The 16,409-nt window shown below is 38.6% G+C and overlaps 1 protein-coding gene across 1 annotated transcript in view; it reads right to left on the reverse strand.

The window, feature by feature from the left end:
* MSRB3 (methionine sulfoxide reductase B3) overlaps nucleotides 1-16,409 on the reverse strand; it is a 157,410-nt gene that overhangs the window by 124,726 nt on the left and 16,275 nt on the right.

Here is a 16,409-nt window from a genome sequence, read left to right on the forward strand (position 1 = left end):
GTGACAGGAAATGTCTAGGGCCAAATATAAATATATTACGTCATTTAATTCTTACAATAAAGCTAGAAGGTAGGTTTTTATCACCCAATACATATGTGAGGAAGCCAAGGCTCAAAGGTCCAAGGGCACAAAGCAAATAGCCAGTGGAAAAAAAATTAGAAAACCTTGTTCTATCCAACTACAAAGTCCTGCTCTCTCCTCATACCACGCTGCCTTCTTCCAGCAATTATTTGCAAATCTCCCTCCCTGGAGAAGACTGCAAAATACTGTAAGATTAAGAGATTTCTTTTGTTAGAGTTTCATATTTTAAAAAAATAGAGTCAAATAACCTAAGGACAACTAGGAGGCTTCACTTTATAAATAGTGTTAAGTTTGAAGAAGGCATATCAACCATGAATTTTCATTTGATTTTATGATTTATAATTTCTAGATCAATTCTGTAAATAATGTTCACAATCTAGCCTTAAAAAGGGTAAAAATATTTTTTAAAGCTTTTGGAAATGAATCATGTGGAAGGATCTCAAAACTGTGTGAATGTTAAACTTTAAAGAAAAGTTCAGCTAGGATTTTCTTTAAAGTTTTGTACAATCTTTCAGTTGGTAAAGATTAACTTCTAATGAAGGTGGAAGATACTAGATTAACAGTAACTTCTAATATTTTATTTAAAGTTAGCATTATAAGTGACCTTAACTACTAAAAGTCCAAAAATGGATATAAAATTAACGTCTCGTTCATTTCCTGACCCTCATCCCTCACCCCACCCCCCAAAAATAAAAGTCTGTTCCTGGTCTCTTCTGACCTCCTCGAAGAACAAACACATAATAAACAGTAATATATTTTACCAAATCATTCTGGAGTATATCTGACACAAATCTGCTTGTATTAACATGCCTGTACTCTGATTTCTCCAAACTAAACTCACTACAAAACTAAAACATTTTTGTGTTACTAACTGGAGACAAAAGGGAGGAAGAGGGAAGGTAAGTATCACAATGCACAGCCTGAAAGAACCATTAAACATAAATAAACATGTCATTTTTCACGAGTGACTGCAGAGCAGGGAAAAGAGAGCATTCCTTTGGAGCAGACTACTGACTAATAAAAGATCAAAGGTCTATACCTCACAACACTATAAATAAAAATGTATTTTCTTCCTTGTGACCTTCTCTGTGAGGAATAAAGTACGCACGGTAAATGTAATTACTTAAGCAAAGCTGCAGCCTCATTGTGCTCCTGCAGCTGACTATAAAACGTCTTCCTATCCTGTTTCATCAACTGCTGTACCAGGCGGCCTGCGCGCCTACCGATGGCCACGGCCATCTGGCTTGTGTCAAAGCCAGCGCACAGGAAGAAAGGGAGTGATGTCACTCTGCAGGTCAGGCAAAGAACAAAGATGCATTCTACAATGAAAAGCTGAGGGCCTCAAATACCAGGGGGCCCTCCAGCATGATATGACGGAGTGATTTAATGTTCTGCCTGTTGCATTTATTTCTACCCAAATAGCCAGGGCTCCATCTAGTGGCAAATTAGTTTTGCCCAGTTTTCTTTAAAAGTGAACCCAGCTACATTAGCACCAACAAAGTAGAGCAACAATGTGATTACTTTTAGAGCTATCTAACCGTTTTTACACTGAAGAATGCAAAAGTACAATTTATCACAGTGCTGTCCGTTGTCAAATCCTACAAACCATGCATTTCATAGGTTAGGATTTGATATAACCCTAATTATTTTAATGTTTGCAAGGATAACTGAAAAAGTAGCTAATTTTGCAAAAATGCACATAAAGTGACATTACGTACACATTACCCTGAAAAAATGTAGCTGAGATGGAAGGTGAAAAACAGTTCTAAAGAATGGATACATGCATCTGGATGCCTTGGTGAAATCAAACTCATAGTTATATTCCACAAAAGAACCATAGTTAATATGGCTCTAACATGTGACACCAGGAACAACTGTCCTTTAGAACAGAAAAAGGAATATTTTTATGCTGAAATGATTTAACAAATTTAATTTTTAACTAATGTCCTTCCACTTAGTTTTTCTTTTTTTTTTTAAAGATTTATTTATTTATTATTTTATTTTTGGCTGCATAGGGTTTTAGTTGTGGCTCACAGGATCTTTGTTGATGCATGCGGGATCTTTCGCTGTGGCGCGCCAGCTCCAGGGCGCATGGGCTCTGTAGCTGTGGCACGCAGGCTCTCTAGTTGAGGCGCACGAGCTCAACAGCTGTGGCACACGGGCTTAGTTGCCCCGCGGCATATGGGATCTTAGTTCCCTGACCAGGGATCGAACCTGCATCCCCTGTGTTGCAAGGCAGATTCTTTACCACTGGCCGCCAGGGAAGTCCCCACTTAGTTTTTCTTAGTTTATGTTTGCAATAAATGAAATCAAACACTGACAAACCAATCTAAAATGCAGAATACATTTAGATGAAAGATATATCACAATGGATGGGTGTGATCTATGAGATCAGACTACCTGAGTCTGAATCCTTGTCCTGCCCCGAAGGAATCATGTTACCTTGGAAAAGTTGTTTACCCTCTCAGTGCCTTAGCTTCCTCAACTCAAAAATAACAATTAAATAAGTTAATTGGTAAAAAGTGCTTGGAATAACTCCTGGCACATAGTATATGCTCACAAACATTAGCTCTTATTATTATTTAAATATACAAATATTTGCTTTATTTCAGAATTATATGAATCGGAAATTTCTAACAGTCGATTTATACCCAATCCTATTTAGGGTTAGCAGGCCATTCTGCAAACATAGAATCCTATTTAGGCCAGAAAATGTACTACTCTTGGATTGATTTCCATGGTAGGATAAAGATCTCCTCAGGATAACAGTCGATGAAACCCTTGCCATATGGCAGGCACCATTCTAAGCACTTCATATTTATTAGCTCTTTTAATCCTCAGGAACTTATAAGGTACATATTATCATTTTCCCATTTTTAGATGTAGAGATTGAGGCGTAGGGAGGTTAAGTAATCTACATAAGATCTTAACAGCTGGTAAGAAGCAGAGCCCTTAAGTAACTGGACGGAATGATTTAACAGATTTGAACCCAAGCCATCTATTATAGTTTCAGGGCCAGTGCCCTTGACCACTACACAATTGGCAATGAAAAGCCTGAGGTTGTTACCAATCCACTCTAGACACTCTGATTCTATGTTCTCCTAATAGACAATGTGGCTGATAATAAATACTTAATAAAGATTCATTTAATTCAAGGAGATTATTTGAAGATTCTCTCTCGACATTGAGTGAAAAAAGTAGAGAGTTAAGGTAGTAAAAAGCCTGAGACAGACTTCTAGATTTAATCTTTCTGTCCCACCACATGCAACTCCTCTTTCCCTTTCACCTTCAAATTGTTTCTCTAAACGCCTTGGATACATCTTTAGGATATATAACCTAAAGAAGCCTAAAACTGAGTCCACTTGCATGTACCAAAGCTTCAATATGTTGATAATACGGTACTTTTCAGAGTCAAACAAACCAACAGCTACTCCCCCCACTCCTCCCCCCCCAAAAAATCTGAGTTTCAAATAGGCAGCTTTTTTCCCATTGAGCTCCCTGAGCTGCCTGGATGAGGACCCTAGCCAGAAACTATCCTAAGTCCAAAAAGAGGCAAAAGAAGCACATTCTTCTAAGTGGTGACAATCTTTGGGAAAAGAATTGGCATTAAACACCCCACTAGAAATCAGCACTGAGCAAAACCACCCAGAAAATCTATAGTTCCTCAAGTTTATCCTCAACTTCTTCACTTTTGTACTGCTTTTGACTCAGATAATTGCATCGATGAATAACATTTATAGATAACCAATATTTTTTTTAATGCCAGACACAATTTACACATCTTTCTAATCTCCCAGAATATCTAGCACATCACTTTGAAATTATTTGGTGTTAAAAAATATGGGTTGAACAATACCTAATGAGCAGTATCACACTATGTGTTGAGAACAGAATTAGATTACATAATTGCCTAATTTTCTGCTTTAAATTTTTTTTTTTAATTAATTAATTATTTATTTATTTATTTATGGCTGTGTTGGGTCTTCGTTTCTGTGCGAGAGCTTTCTCTAGTTGCGGCGAGCGGGGGCCACTCTTCATCGCGGTGCGCGGGCCTCTCACTGTCGCGGCCTCTCCTGTTGCGGAGCGCAGGCTCCAGATGCGCAGGCTCAGTAGTTGTGACGCACGGGCTTAGTTGCTCCGCGGCATGTGGGATCTTCCCAGACCAGGGCTCGAACCCGTGTCCCCTGCATTGGCAGGCAGATTCTTAACCACTGCGCCACCAGGGAAGCCCCTCTGCTTTAAATTTTTAATGATTCCCCATTGCATATTGCAGGGTTTCCCAAGCCATGTTCTGTGAAACAGGCAATACCCCTTCAAACAAATTTAGTAATGGAAATGCTACCTAATATAAAGGGTCTAAGAGGCTTTAAAATAAATGCACCTGCTTAACTTTCTCTCAACTGGTGCCTCTCAAATGGTTTTGACCTTACAAAACCCCTTCCTTTCCTATCGCCATCCCACAGAACACATTCTGGTAAATCCTTTGGATAACATCCAAATTCCTGAACAAAGCAACTAAAGTTCTACATCTAGCTGCTGCCTAACTCTTCACCCCTTTCTCTTGCCATACCTCCACATTCCAACCTACCCCACGCTCCTGCCATACCAATATACTCATAACTTCCCCCAAATAGCTCTGCTGTTTCCTATTTCCACCTCCACATCTTTCTCCATTCCATATCCTTACTGTCCTTTCACCACTCCCAACTCCCACCACTCTTAACTTCTCCTATTTGGGTCCCCAGTGAGGCACAAAGCATGATGTCATATCCCCTACAACAATTTTCAAGGCACTGATTTTCTTACATCTCTGTCTCCCTCTTCTAGATTATAAATCTCTTAAGCATAGGGACAGTGTCTTTTTCATCTTTGTATCCCAATACCTGGCACCTAACAGCCATTCATTTATTGAGTGAAAGAATGACTATATAAATAACTGATTCTATGGAAATGAGTGTTCTGGATCATCATTTCCCACCCTGCTATCTCTGCCATCTCAACTGTTAATGGTGCTTAAATGTAAGAATCTAAATTAAAACCAGTTGGTTCCTTCATAGGAATCAGCAGTTTCTGTGAAGAGGTGGGAAGTTGAAAGTGCAATCTGACTTGAGATCTAGATAATTCAAATGCCCTATTTTGGTCAAAAATTTTTACTTCTCCATCTTTTTTAACCTAGAACTCTGATATCCAAAATTTGACTAACGTTAGTTTGTTAGCTTTTTGGTTTGGGTTTATTTTTATTTCCTTTCACTTCTTTCCTTGCAGTTGAACAATCAACTGCCAAAGAGAGATGATATAAACAGGGAAGCGGGCAACTTACAAAGTTGATAATTAGCTCAAGAATAAATGAGTTGATTGTGCTAGTGGATTTAAAGCATCAAACCACCTAAAGGTCAAATCCCTTTCCAAGGGGCTTCCCTGGTGGCGCAGTGGTTGAAAGTCTGCCTGCTGATGCAGGGAACGCGGGTTCGTGCCCCCGGTCCGGGAGGATCCCGCGTGCCGCGGAGCGGCTGGGCCCATGAGCCGTGCTCGCTGAGCCTGTGCATCCGGAGCCTGTGCTCCGCGGCGAGAGAGGCCACAGCAGTGAGGCCCGCGTACCGCAAAAAAAAAAAAAAAAAAAAAAAAAAAATCCCTTTCCAATAAATGCCAAAAGAATGTCTATATCAGTGGTTTTCCACAAGCTAGTAAAATGTCCCCCCCAAACTGCAAGGGCCAACCAAGAGTTGACAAATTTGAATTTTGTCAGGTAAGGACAAAATAAAAACAAAAAGTGCCAAACCCTAATCTCACCATAATATCAGAAAAGAAAATTATATTAACACCAAGAACTCGGAAAGCAATCTCAAGATAAAGAACATACTATTGAATAATATATTTAAGTTTTGTGGGAAAACATTTCACTGTTGCTATTTTTCTCGTTTCTTTACGAAAAGAAGACACTTCATCATGGGCTAGCATTTGGAAACCACTAATTTAAACGTCTACAATAAAGTTCTATACCTGGCACCCAGTTTATGCTCAACTAATGTTTGCTGAATGAATGATCAATCAGTCATTTACTTCTCAAAATCAATTGGCCAAATTGCTAGAATCGGGCATCTCTTTTATTAAGCAGAGATCTTTCTGTATTTGTTATAAGAAACAATAGAACCCTGGCTACTCAGAATCCTCAATCTTCCAAACCATTTAGAGATAACACTTTTTTAAAAAAAAGACACATTTTATTTTATTTATTCTTTGATGTGGACAATTTAAAGTCTTTATTGAATTTGTTACAATACTGCTTCTGTTTTATGTTTTGGTTTTTTGGACTCAAGGCGTGGGATCTCAGCTCCCCAACCAGGGATCGAACCTGTACCTGCTGCATTGGAAGGCGAAGTTTTAACCACTCGACTGTCAGGGAAGTCCCTAGAGATAACAATTTTAAGATACCAAATTTTACTCAGCTCACCTGTATAAATTCTTACTACATGGAAAACAATGTATTAGGAGCTGATGAATATGCAAAGATGTAAGATATAGTCTGTGCTGTCAAAAAACATATTAGCTTAGATGGAAACATAAGATATGTACTCAATGCCTTTACAGAGGCATTTTTGATCTTAGGATCCCTTTACACTCCTAAAAAAGTTATCAAGGACCCCAAATGCCTTTTGTTTATGGGGTTATACCCACCAATATTTACTATATTAGAATTAAAGCTGAGTAATTTTTTTTTTTTTTTTGCGGTACGCCGGCTTCTCACCGCTGCAGCCTCTCCTACTGCGGAGCACAGGCTCGGGACGTGCAGGCCCAGCGGCCATGGCTCACGGGCCCAGCTGTTCCGCGGCATGTGGGATCTTCCCGGACCGGGGCACGAACCCATGTCTCCTGTATCGGCAGGCGGACTCCCAACCACTGCACCACCAGAGAAACCCAAAGCTGAGTAATTTTTAAAACATTTGCTTATTCCATTAAGAATAACAAAAATAAAAATAATAACAATACATATTACAAAAATGACATTTTCAGTGAAAAATAGCTATATTATCCAAAACAAACAAAATATATATTTAATGGGAAGAGTTTTACATTTTTTTTGCAAATCAAGTCTCTTTAATATCTGGCTTAACAGAAAACAGCTGGATTCTCATCTTTGCTTCTGCATTCACTCTGTTGTGATATGTTGTTTTGGTTGAAGTATATTTATGAATGAAATCTCACCTCACTCAGATAAGTAGTTGGAAAAGGGAGGAATATTTTAATAGCTTTTTCAGATAACTGTAGACATTCTTCTTTGATATTACACCAAAATTCAACAATGATAATCTGAAACTACATATTATCAATGAACTTTTCATACTATTACATTAAATTTCATTGGTCTACCTTACATTTTGACTGGATCTTTTAACTTTGTATGATTTTGTAACATCAGGCACTGTTCATTTGGAAAACATTGGTTCAATGGGTTATGCAGATCTTTCACATGCAGACACCTTACATTATCAATATCAAAAATATTCATTAATATCACCACTGATTTCATCAGATAAATCTTTAAATGTTGAGAAGCTGTCAAGTTCACAGTGGCAGATACAAGCTTTCCAAAATTTTATTTTTTAACTTGAAAGCTCGAATTTTATCATTGCCAACAATACAGTCAGTTGTTTTCCATAAAGTGACAGAATCACTTCATTCATTTTTGAGAAAATACTTGCCAAATACCCAAGTTTAAATAACCATCGTTTGTCTGTTGGTCATTCTGTCAAGTGAAATGGTGTTTCAAACAAGCACACCAGTGCTTTTCCTGGAGACGGCTGCTGTACTTTGCGATGCGGAAGCTCTTTATAAAAGTGTATTTCTTGGGCTTCCCTGGTGGTGCAGTGGTTGAGAGTCCGCGTGCCGAGGCAGGGGACGCGGGTTCATGCCCCGGTCCGGGAAGGTCCCACATGCCGCGGAGCGGCTGGGCCCGTGAGCCATGGCCTCTGAGCCTGCGCGTCCAGAGCCTGTGCTCCGCAATGGGAGAGGCCACAACAGTGAGAGGCCCGCGTACGACAAAAAAAAAAAAAAAAAAAAAAAAGTGTATTTCTTGTTTCTTCACACAGAATAATAAAAAGATATGCACTTAAGATCTAGAGTTAATAAAATTAATATGAATCTTACTACTTCATCAAGGACATTCTTAAGTAAAAATGGCCTTTTCTCCTGTTTGGATGTTAGTGAAGAATGGAATGACTGCTAAAAAGGTTTGCTGCCCCTGCCTAGCTTCACACTAAGACAACAGCAGTTTCACCTGCTTTGGCTTTTGCAACATCAACGCAAATGTCAACACAGTGAAAAAGGAAAATAAGGTCGTAGCATTAGTCTGAAAATAGTTTTGCCTTTGTGAATCCCTTGCAAAGCTCTCAGATGCCAGGGGTCCTTAGTCCACGCTTTGAGAATTGCTGGTCTGGCCCTCCGGTTGGTCCATAAAAAGCACAGTAAATGTTTCATAAGCACTTGTTAAGTAAGTGAACGGCGGACAGAGGAATACATTTATAACTTACCCCATGTTGTCTAGCAAAAAACAAACGGTTAGAAAATAATACCAGTAGTATTTAGACCTCTTACTACTTCTAGAGCTAATTAGTACATTTCCTACTCCATGTAGTCTGTGGACAAATGCAAATGCAAAATTTTGAGCTATTTTATCAAAGTGAGGAGAACAGTTATGGCAGATTTCTGAAAGTAACAGAGTGCTACAACCCAATTTTCTCAGCACCACCCCTTGAAATTCACAAAAGTATATGTCCTGCTAGGGGATAAGAAAACAAATTGTGAATTAGTGCTATCTCCAGAAAAGGAAAATTAATTTGTTGATAAATTCTCACATTTATTGAACCCATATCATGTACATGGTACTATTAATTCATATACTGCTAGTAGAATAATCAAGGAACTTTTGGAAATGATTGAGAATAATAGAAGTTGTATCATTAAATAAGTTTAGAACCAGAAAAAAATCTTGATTAACACCTAATACATAGATTTTTGAACATGAAGTGACCACCCAACAAAGGTAAAATAATTAGTTGAAAGGTGTTTCACAAGTAATTTGTTTAAAATTGTCTTTAGATGCTGAAGTTTGAGGATAAAGTTTTTAATGAAACAACTAGGATGAAATTAGAGTTATCTCTTTAATAATGTCACATTTCCTTCTGAAATGTCTTCTTGAGTGGGAGAAAGCCCACGTACAGCAACGAAGACCCAACGCAGCCAAAAATTAAAGAGAAAATGGTGGAGGTAGAAGTAGCACCAGGAATGCACAGCTTGGACCATCTGTTCCTCAGTCTATGATCATCATCTGTGTATGACTACGTGAGGATGTTGCTCATGAAATATCATCCATCATGTGTATCTCAATGGAAAAAAAGTGGGAGAAATGATGAACTGATCCAAACCACTTGTTTTGTCAATAGCAAAACTGAGATAAAGAGACCTATCGAAGGTCATACAGCCATTTGGAGAAAACATTAGGCTAAAACTCCTTTTTAATTACATGTTGTGGCATCTGTGTTTTCTTTATTATTCAGTTCACATAAAAAGTAAGAAAAGGACATAAAGAATTGTACCTAATATTGACAATGCAAGGGTTACACTGTGTCCATTAAGAAGGTACACCAATGGTATAATTAAAATAGAATTATGGGGCTTCCCTGGTGGTTCAGTGGTTGAGAATCTGCCTGCCAATACAGGGGACACGGGTTCAAACCCCAGTCCAGGAAGATCCCACATGACGCAAAGCAGCTAAGCCCGTGCGCCACAACTACTGAGCCTGCACTCTAGAGCCTGCGAGCCACAGCTACCGAAGCCTGCGAGCCACAATTACTGAAGCCGGCACGCCTAGAGGCCGCACACAGCAATAAGAGAAGCCACCGCAGTGAGAGCCTGCGCACCACAATGAAGAGTAGACCCTGCTCACCGCAACTAGAGAAAGTCTGCATGCAGCAACAAAGACCCAACGCAGCCAAAAATAAACAAATAAATAAATTTATTTAAATATAATAGAATTATGGACATTAAGTCCATCTTCTGATGTTAATTATAACTCTACTAAATGCTATCTTTTTTCAGGATTCCTGTTTTGTATAGCATCTAGTCAAATTCAGGGATTTATCCATTCTCACATTAATGTTTTAAAACTTCTATCACCAATATAGAACACAAATCTTTTTCTTTTAAAATATATATTGATTTCACAGTCCATTGATTACACAGACAATGTAGTTTCAGTGTCTACATTACATGTGTTTCATCTAAAAAGTTTTTCTTAATATTTAAAAGGTGCCAACAGGAAAGCAAAACCCACACAAACAAATCACTTTTGATTACTATTAAAAAATGCCTTCAGAATTTTTCAGTCTTTTTAACTGTTTCATTTTGTTGTGTTTACACAATACAGTTTTGCTTTTCTAGTACTTGAGTTCAAATTTAAACCTTCTCACTGACTAGTTAGGTTTCATTTGACAAGGTTTACTCTGGGCTTTGAAAGTCTCATCTGTATGTCTGGAGTTTGTAATAGTTTCCTTGCAAGATTGCTGCTAGAGGAGCACCTGGCACACACATACCTCTAAATTAATACTATGATTCCTTCCTTAAGTAACATTCCCTGTTGATAATTTGTTCCCCATGGAACTCACAGAACTGAAGCTCAATGCCTTTTAGTGACATTTTATATGGTTGATTTTTCTTACTGAAAACATTCTTCACTTGACTTTTCTATTCTACACAGTATTGTTTTCTTCCTCCCTTTCTGGAAATTGCTTCTCTATCTCTTGGGATATTTCCTTCTGATTTCCAAACTGTGACTAAACTCCAGAGATATCTCTTTAGTACCCTCTGTATTTCTCACTATTTAATCTCTTTCTTACAGATCTCACCTATTCTAACAACTTCAACCATCATTTCTTGATAGATAACTATACAGATCTAGCTCTAATGCTCTATCTTCTAAAATCTATTGGATAATAATAACATCAACTTGCACTTGCATGGTATAGTCTTATACGGCTTATAAGAGTCTTTAGTCCCACCTTATATTGTTATTCAAATATCTTGCATGTGTGCATCTTATTATTATGATATTATTACTAATAATCATTTTTGAGTACCTGCACAAGGTGATCGTGTATATGTGTATCTAATATCATTTAGTCCTCATGTCAACCCTGAAGTAGGAACTGCTATACGTGGTAGTCATTAGTGCTATTTGCCCCACATTTCTGGCTCTCCATTTTCCAGGCACATGGTAGAAATGCACTTTCTGGCCCCCTGTGGTTCTTGAGACTGTGTCACTAGTTCTGGGCAATAAGTTGTGAACAGTGATACTGTGTGCCACTTCTAAGACAGATCACTTAATTGTTGGCGTGAGACTCTCCAGAACTCTCTTTCTCTCTCCAACAGTGATCAGCAATGTTCTATAATTAGATGATGACTGCTCCATTAACCATGATCCTGGAATAGGAGACATGGAGCAGAGTTCCCATCTGACAGACAATGAACATGCAATACAAGCAAGAAATAAAACTTCAGTGGTTTAAGCCACTGGAATTTGGGGATTATGTGTTCCAGCAGAAACTAAGGTTCAGAGAATAACTTGCGTGAGGTCATACGGCCAGTACTGGAGCCAGAATTTGAACTGAAGTCTATTTTAATCTCCTGTAGTACATTAAAAAATTCCTCAATGGGCTTCCCTGGTGGCGCAGTGGTTGAGAGTCCTCCTGCCGATGCAGGGGACACGGGTTCGTGCCCCGGTCCGGGAAGATCCCACATGCCGTGGAGCGGCTGGGCCCGTGAGCCATGGCCGCTGAGCCTGCGCGTCCGGAGCCTGTGCTCCGCAACGGGAGAGGCCACAACAGTGAGAGGCCCACGTACCGAAAAAAAAAAAAAAAAATTCCTCAATGGCAGGGACTCTTATGCCCCAGATTGCTGTCCTTGTTTAGGAAAACAACAGGGTCTGGAAGGTTGAGAAGTCCAATGTTAAAAACAATGAGACCACTTTGAAGAGCCCAGGGTCTTTCTCTCATTAGTCATCCCTTCTATTCCTAAGTATCCCAAAGAGATTCTTACCATGGTCACAAGATACGGCTCTCCTCTCATATCCAGACATAAAGGTTAGGAGAGAGTTACTTCATTTTGGATCATCTGTAGCTAACAAGTTAGTCCCAACTCTTCAAGAACTAAATGTTTCACTCAGCTGCAAAACTGATTGAGTAGATCCTGGTGACAATAAAATGATTGATTATGAAGATTTCATTTCCTGAAGTGACTGAAAGCTCCCTGGGCACTAACCAGATCAGCTGTAACTTCTTACTGATCTAATAAGTCAGTGCCCAGATGCAGACCTTAGAAATAGAGTGCCCTGATTTTAATCAATCTATAAACGTAAGAAAAAAAATATTCGTTGCCATGATGCTAAAAAAAAAAAAAAAAATGTTTGTCCTTCCCAGTGGCTCAGGGATCATGACCCTGGCCCTAAGGAAAAGGAACTGTAATGGTTCATTTTTTGACCTGTAAGTAAACAATATATAAAACAATAAGATTTTAGAGACAACCTATAGACAAAGATTTGGCTGTGGTTGCAGAACAGAAAGTAAACATTAGTAACTTCACATTTTAAAAAAAAGTACTCCCCTGGTGGCTCAGTGGTTAAGAATCCACCTGCCAATGCAGGGGACACGGGTTTGGGCCCTGGTCCAGGAAGAACCCACATGCCACGGAGCAACTAAGCCCGTGCGTCACAACTACTGAACCCGCGCTCTAGAGCCTATGCTCCGCAACAAGAGAAGCCACCGCAATGAGAAGCCCATGCACCGCAACGAAGAGTAGTCCTCACTCACTGCAACTAGAGAAAGCCCGTGCAGCAATGAAGACCCAATGCAGCCAATAAAAAAATAAATAAAACAAAAAGAAAATGTACATAGCTAACAAAATGTAAAGAATGACTGGAAAGAAAGGCAGAATAAAGGGTGAGAGTATCAGGACCCCCATCTTATAAAGTAGAGAATTAGGAGGTATTAACTAGACTGCAAAATGCTAACTGGACCCTTAGAATCCATTCTTCCTTCTCCATATTAGTAATAGAACGCTCTGAAATTTTAGCTGAACATAGAGCTACATTTCTCTGCCTCCTTTGCAGCTAATTGTGAATATGATACTATGTTCTAGCCAGTGGAATGATGTGTGATCTTTCACGTCACCTCCTTTAAAGATAAAGTTACTTGCTTTAGACTTCCTCTTCCCCTTGGGAAATGGCAAAAACTGCAACAGCGCACTTGGACACTGGGATGGAAGCTACTTGAGAAAGGCAGACTTAACAGGTCATGAAGCAAAGCTACTTACTCACTAACTCAACCTTAGGCTATTACCTACCTTAAGCTATCATGGGGGAGAAAAATAAACTTCTACTTATGTCAGTCACTCTACTTGGAATTTGTTGTCACAACAGCTTGTCATGTAGCCTATCAAAAGTTCATGAGCAAGTATATTATTTAATGTTACAAAAGTGAACAATAAGGGAATATAAAAAATCAACAAAACAATAAACAATGGTAGACAAAATGGAGAAGAGCAGATAAATCCTTATTTTTCATAACTGGATATTATCTGAAACTGATGAATCAAGAAATACTACCAGAAGAATGATTTTCACAGGAGTGAAGTGGAGATAAGAAGAGAAAGAGTTGGAGGCTGTTGCTTTTCACCTTAAGTTCCCTTGTATCAAGAACCATGTGCAAAAAAAAAAAAAAAAAAGCTTAGACATGCTAAAAAAGATGCAGTGCCTCAGTGGACCATTTCAACTAAAGAAAAACTTGCTAATGCAGGTGGAACAAATCCTGTCCTATGCCTGCGACTATAAACTACAGTTATCTATATCTATCACTAAAAAACTGTTTTTAATGAGTTGAATATAAGCCCTAAAAATAGGTATCTGTAAATCGTGCTTCAAATATTTTAAGTTAGAACTCTGCCACCATTCCAGGAATAGAAAGCTTTAGCACCGGAAACTGCAAATAAATATTCTGCTTTTGTATCAGAATTTTAGCATCCTTCCCCTCCAAGTTTACTTTCTATTGCAGAAAGTAAGAATTTTCTCATGATGGTATGCCTCGTAGCTTGTATCTGATAAAGCAGATAAAGGAGAAGTTTTATGAAAATGTAGTCCTTCTATTCCACTGAAAAGTAAATCTTAATGGCCTCTATCAACTATCTTTTAACACCATGTTGAACTTGGGAGAAAGGAGAAGCCCTGAATGAGATCATAAAGTGAAAGAAATAAAGTACTTTGCATAATGTTGTTTCTACTTTGTCCTCAATGGTTTTCTTCATTAATTTTAGATGATTAAATCATGTTTTAAAAAGAATTTAGGTATTTCATGTGCACCTCAAACTATTTATCACATCCAAAACTCAATTTGTTTTCTTTCTTCACCAATTTGTTTTCTTTCTTCACCAATTTATTATTCTTTCTGTATTCCTGACCCTGTTAGAAAGTACTTCCAGTCTACACAACCACTAAACCCCGAATCTGGGAGTCATCCTCAATTATTTTCTATTTTAATCTTGCATACTTAATTAACACCAAGCGCTGTCAATCTTATTTCCAAGATATTGCTCAAATACATCCTTTTCTTTTCATCTCTCATCTAGAATATAGTAATGGCCTCTTACTGGTCTTCCTGCCTCTACCCTGACTCTCCTCACAGCCAGTCTCCATACTGCTACAGAAATGATGTATACTCGCTCTGACCATGTCAGAACATTGCTTCATGTAATTCCATGGCTCATTAACACCTATGCGGAAAGAACCTATCAGATTCATTTCTTTTCCTATCTTAACTTCAGTCCCCAACACTCCCTGGTACACAATGGTACAATCCATTAACTCTCTTGTCCTTTACTTTATCTCTAGTACCTCACCAGTGCCTAACCTCTAATAAGTATTCAATATGTGTTTGTTGAATGAATGAATGAAGATTCTCTTCTGATAACAGGCAACTATTTATTGTTTCCCACACACCTTTTCCACCCTTACCATATCACCCATATTTTTCATACCACATAAAGAATGAAATCTTCATTTTTAACCTTCAAGACCCAGTTTAGATATCATCTCCTCTGGGAAACTTTTTTTCACAGCTGTTCTTCTCACCCTTCTCCCCAACCCTTCCATAGAAAATGAATCAATTCTACCTCTATACTACTTCCTACTTCAGTACCTCTATTATTTATCTATTACTGCACGTTAGAATTTTAGATATAGATAGATAGATAGATAGATAGATAGATAGATAGATAGACAGACAGACAGATAGATAGATAGATATGCCTCTCCTAAAAACTCCTTGAGAGCAGCCAGAGGTATTTACTTCTGTAAAATAAAGCCTCAATAAATGCTTTCATAGAACTGAACTCAAACGTCACTTCCTCTGTTTTCCCCCATCTCTGTTCATAATGTCCTAGTTTGCCCAGGACTAGAGTCCTATCCTATACCCAGGAAGTGCAGTATACAGGAAAGAGTCAGAACTGGGTTTAACTTCTGACTCTATCACTTAACCAACTGATAAATCCTGAGCAAATTAGTTTCTTGTCTCTGATTCCTAACCTGCATAATGTAGACCATAACACTTATTTCACTAAGTTTTGGAAGGATTAAGTGAGATAACTAGCAGGCTGTACAGCGAATTTTACTTCCCTTACTGAGAAGCAAAAGCAGAGGAGGTCTGAGATACCATGTAGAGATACAGATAGAGAATGAGAGAGAGTGTGTGTATGCATGTGTGCATGTTTGCATGAGTGTGCATGTGTGTGTGTCTGGGTTGGAGGGTTTAATTAGTTCCATTTTGGGCAGGGTAGGAATGAGGTGATTGTATAACAGACAACTCAGGTAAGATTAATTTAAGATTAAATTTTCTATTTCAGTAATTATGTTTTAGTGATTGTCAAAAAATCATTATCTTTAGCAAAAAGGAACAATTTCAAGTTTTGCAATCAACTGTTTCAGTCAATTATATAGAGTGATACAACTTTATGCATGCATGAGGCAAACGTACTAATAAAACAGGAACCTGACAAAGTAAACTTTGGTCAACTCTAATTTGAACATACCAATAGCAGTTATAAAAATACCGTTGTAATTCAATTAAAACTGCCAATATCGGGCTTCCCTGGTGGCACAGTGGTTGAGAGTCCGCCTGCTGATGCAGGGTACACGGGTTCGTGCCCCGGTCCGGGAAGATCCCACATGCCCCAGAGCAGCTGGGCCCGTGAGCCATGGCCGCTGAGCCTGCATGTCCGGAGCCTGTGCT

This window comes from Mesoplodon bidens (genome assembly GCF_964165515.1).
Source record: "Mesoplodon bidens genome assembly, chromosome: 11".
NCBI classification, from domain to species: Eukaryota; Metazoa; Chordata; class Mammalia; order Artiodactyla; family Ziphiidae; genus Mesoplodon; species Mesoplodon bidens.